Below are 4,886 nucleotides of genomic sequence, written 5' to 3'. Positions count from 1 at the left end.
TGGTGAATCTGGACTTTGAGATAGCAGAGGATGCTATGTGCTTGTCCCTGTGTGTTTGGGAGGTGGGGTGAGGGATCACTTGGGCACCCAGGCCTGGAACCTTGCCTTGTGCCTCTCCTCTGTGCTTATTGGGGCCAAAGGCAGCTTCCCCAGCCCTTCCCCACACTTAGCTGTCCCCCAATTCATGCCAAGGGGCCCCAGGGGAGGGAATGATTTTAATGAAGTGTTCCTCTATGCTCTTCCAGAAGGGGAGAGGATAAGACAGGGATTGTGCAGTCCTCTCACTTGTGAGCTCAGAATCAGAGCCTGGGTATCTCCACCATGGCCAGGACCCTTCTCTTTATCACCCTCTTCACTCTCTGCTAAGGTAACTGGTTCTGGGAAGTAGGGGGAGTGATTATGGAGAGCCCCAGGCTATTTCTTGCCTCTTTTTGAGAACCTCTTTTGGACAATCACCAGATACTCACCTGTGTGGGTCTGTTGCAGGGTCCTGGGCAACTGTTACAAGGGCCCTGGGCATAGCCTGCACTGACACAGGAATCCTCCATGTCAGGGTCTGTGGGACAGAAGGTCACCCTCACCTGCACTGGGAACAGCAACAATGTTGGAGAACATTTTGTGGGCTGGTGCCCCAAAATCGTGATGCTCGGAACCACTAGCCCTCAGGGTTCCCAGCTTGGTTCTCTGGCTCCCACTCTGGGAACACAGCCTCTCTGACCATCCCTAACCTGTAGCCTGAGGCTGAGGTTGATTATTTCTTCTTAGCAGGGGACCACAGCATCAACAAGGACACAGAGCTGCAGGACCATGGGGACCTGAGACAGAAAGCTACCCCTATTCCCCATGGTCACCCCCATGACTATATGTGACAAACAGGGAGACTGTGGAGACCCTGGAGGGCTGAGTGCATGATTGTCTGACCACAGAACTTTATAGGGAGAGTAACAGTAGCTCCTTCTTTTGCTATTTTTCCCTAAAACCAAAACAAATGTATTATAATTTGCATGCCATAAAGTTCAGTGCTCTAAAGTGTACAATTCAGTTGTCTGTAGTATATTTAACTGAGTTGAGCAACTACCATCAAGATTAAATTTACATTCCCATCACCTGCAGAGAATCCCCTGACCCATCAGCAGTCATGCCAGTGTCCCCCTGCGCTCAGCACTCTGTGGCCCCCAATTCCCTCCTGATTGCAGTGAGTTCCCTACTGTGCACATTTCACAGGGACTGAACCCTGGAAAAAGTGCCCTTGTATGTGCTATGTTCATTGTCATGAGGGGTGTGTGTATTGTTGTGGGGCACCACCACCACCTGGAAATATGCAGACTGCTTAATGTATGTACATGTCACCTTGTGTGGACGGCATGATAATCTATCTGTAATCTATCTAATTTTAGTGCATGGAATGTTGAAGTGTTTATGATTTGACTTTCCACAGCTGTCTATAAAATAATTATGGATTTCAATGTTCTTTTTTTTAATTTTTATATTCCAATATCAAATATCCCTTATCAATTTTTTTAGGTTTGTTCAAAGTAAATAATTCTGTCATTGGTTCTTTTATTTGGTTATGAAAAGTAATATTATGTTATTTAGATTTTTTTCTAGTTTTTCTCTCATGCATTTTTTTCTTGACTTATGGTGGGAGGTGGGTTGTTTCTCCTTTCCCTTTTTCCTATGCCCCTGTGCCTGGGAGACACTAAATGTCCCTTTTCCCTTTTCCCATTATAATGGTGTTTTCAGGGCTCCCCACCTAAAGTGCTCACCCCATCTGCCCTATAGCACTACATCTGAAACCTCCTTCTCCCTCTTGGAGGCCCATTCTGTGGTCAGGGCCCAGGTCTCCTCTTCAGTGTCCTGTGTCTTCACACTCAGAGAACTTTCTCCTCTGATGTTGGTTCAGGACTGCTGCTAGCTCCCACTTCTGTCTCCCACAGACTTTTTTGGAACTGACTTTTCTTCCCACTGAAGCTCATGACTTCTGGGGTTAGCATGGGAGTGAGGACACTAAGGTCTCTGGTCTGTTTGAGCATTTATGTAATCATTTGTTTTCATTTACAGGATGGGAGAATTTGGTTTATGAGTTATCGCATGTGTTAATATGGTGTGAATCCTATATAATTTCCCATCTTCCTAATTGTGAAGGTGTTTTTAAGAGGCATAATTTCTGTGCAGCGCAAGCATTTTACATATATATTTTTAAGTATTATCAATTATAAATACTTTTAGAAATATTTTCTTCCCTAATACTATGGATGAAATTGGATCATCTCAAAGAGAATATATTGAAGTTGTAGCCCTTAGGGCAAAAGTATGTAACCTTATTTGATAATGGGGTGGTCCCAGATGTAATTAGGAAAGATAAGATGAAAATCTGTTGGGGTGACCTCCTAATCCGATATGACTGGTGTGTGTGTGTGTGTGTGTATGTGTGTGCGTGTGTGTGTGTGTGTGTGTGTGTGTGTGTGTGTAACAAAACAGCCAGAGGGAGACCATGAGGGTGTAATAGGGACATAGAGGCAGAAACTATGGTCGTCAAGCTGCAAACAGGGCATGCCCAAAATTGACCTCAAAGCTCCAATGGTTAGAGCGAGGCAAGGAGAATTGCCCTGTGGCTTTCAGACAGAACATGGCCATGCCCTGCAAACTGGGGTACTGTGGTGAGAACCACAGAAATACATATCTACTGTTTGAAGCCACCTACCCTGTGGTACTTTCTTATAGCAGCTGTAAAAATATAATATTCCTAAAAATTAATATATATAAATATAGGAAATATTACTAATAAGTGGAGATATGCAAATTAACAATGAAATTACTTCTCAGTTATAAAATTGGTAAATATTAAGATGGAGTTTTTCCTATGTAATATGTGTGCTAAAATGGGAACTCTCATAAATGGTGGTGAGACTATAAATTGGTGCATCAATTTTAGAGCATAAATTTTAAATTTTTTTAAAGATTTTATTTATGTATTTGACAGACAGAGATCACAAGTAGGCAGAGAGGCAGGCAGAGAGAGAGGGGGAAGCAGGTTCCCCATGGAGCAGAGAGCCTGATGTGGGAAAATGAATGGATCAACCCCAAACCCCACATAGCTGACCTGCTCATTCTACTGCCCTGGATGGTGACATTAGAAGGACCCACCTGCAAAGGTCACAGAGTCCTTCCAGGAGTGCTGGAGAGTATGCCATATTCTGTGGGGGAATGTGTCTGAGGTCAGTAGGGGGCACAGGTGGGCTCCTCCTGAGAGTCAGGGTCTGGACCAGGAAGACTAGGAAAATGTAACAATGACCTTTGCCCACTAGGGCAAGCAGGATCCTCACTGTGACTTTCCAGCGCCTGGGCCTCCAAGGGAGGTGGTAGATTCTCGCTTATTCTTTTTTTTAAAGATTATTTTTTAATTATTTATTTGACATCAGAGATCACAAGCAGGCAGAGAGTCAGGCAGAGAGAGAGAGAGAGAGAGGAAGAAGCAGGCTCCCCATTGAGCAGGGCCGCAAGACCCCTCAGCTCAGATTCATGCATGCCTCATACTTCATCCTCCATGGAATCAGGGTAAATTGTCTAACCCTTATATTCATGGGAAGAGAGATGGACAGGATGATCAGATAACAGAAACACATTTGAAATACACCAAACCTTGGGACAGAAGTCACCAAGGTCACTGGGGATGTGCTCTGATGAAAGATGTCCCCCTGACACTTAGTGTCTCAGGTCTCCCTGCAGGCATTGTTGTGTGTGAGTTCCCAGCATCTCCTCCTTTCAAGATCTCCCAGGGGACATGTGAAGGATTCAGGGGCAGAGAGAAAGAGGAAGCTGACTTGCATGAAGCACTTTCTCCTCATAACAGGTCTGGAGATCTGAAAAGGTCTAGAACACCCCCACTCCAGCTAAGAGTCTGTGAGGGACACAGACTGCAGGAGTCCCCAACATGGCCTGGATGTTGTTTCTTCTTGAGCTCATTGCGTATGGCTCTGGTCAGGGGTAGGGAATCTGTCCATGGGAGGCATTTAAAAGCAGGGTCTCAAGGGCTTCTTTTTCCCCATAACAACAGCTTTCTCTCCTGTTGGTAATCAGAGCAGACTCTCAGACTGTGGTGATCCAGGAGCCGTCACTGTCAGTGTCTCCAGGAGGGACAGTCACACTCACTTGTGGCCTCAGCTCTGGCTCAGTCTCTGCAACTATCTCCCCTCACGGGTTCCAGCAGACCCCAGGCCAGGCTCTCCACATGATCATCCACAGCACAAGCAGCCACCCCTTTGGGGTCCCTGATTGCTTCTCTCATCCAGCTCTGGGAACAAAGACATCCTCACTATCACGATGGTCGAGGCTGAGGATGGGCCGACTATCACTGTTTGCTGTCTGTGGGTGGTGGTCTTTACACAGTGATTTAAATCTATGACTAAGGGCGCCTGGGTGGCTCAGTGGGTTAAGCCGCTGCCTTCGGCTCAGGTCATGATCTCAGGGTCCTGGGATCGAGTCCTGCATCGGGCTCTCTGCTCAGCGGGGAGCCTGCTTCCCTCTCTCTCTCTCTCTCTGCCTGCCTCTCTGTCTACTTGTGATCTCTCTCTGTCAAATAAATAAATAAAATCTTTAAAAAAAATCTATGACTAAGTGTAACTGGAACCTCTTCAAGGGCTCAGAGTGGCTCAGTCTCAGAGACAGGAGAGAAGTTGGTTGTGGTAATGGTTACCACCATCATGGGAAGGGAAGCTCCCTGGCCTCATCTTCCTCTTCTTTGGTTCATGGCCATGTGTCCCCCATCCTGGTTATCCCAGCAGGTGTCTATCTCTCCCCTGAGACATTTTCAGACCGTGCTTCCTCTCTCATTTGCCTGATGTGTAGAGTGGGAGGAACTCAGTTCCATTATATAGAAATCAGTA

General features: G+C 46.1%; 1 pseudogene; it reads left to right on the top strand.

The window, feature by feature from the left end:
* The first annotated feature begins 3,934 nt into the window (after window positions 1–3,934).
* LOC125081793 (immunoglobulin lambda variable 8-61-like) lies at window positions 3,935–4,397 on the top strand (annotated as a pseudogene).
* Window positions 4,398–4,886: the final 489 nt, after the last annotated feature.

This window comes from Lutra lutra, chromosome 12 (assembly GCF_902655055.1).
Source record: "Lutra lutra chromosome 12, mLutLut1.2, whole genome shotgun sequence".
Taxonomy (NCBI): domain Eukaryota; kingdom Metazoa; phylum Chordata; class Mammalia; order Carnivora; family Mustelidae; genus Lutra; species Lutra lutra.
This window is presented reverse-complemented; position numbering and strand designations above follow the sequence as displayed.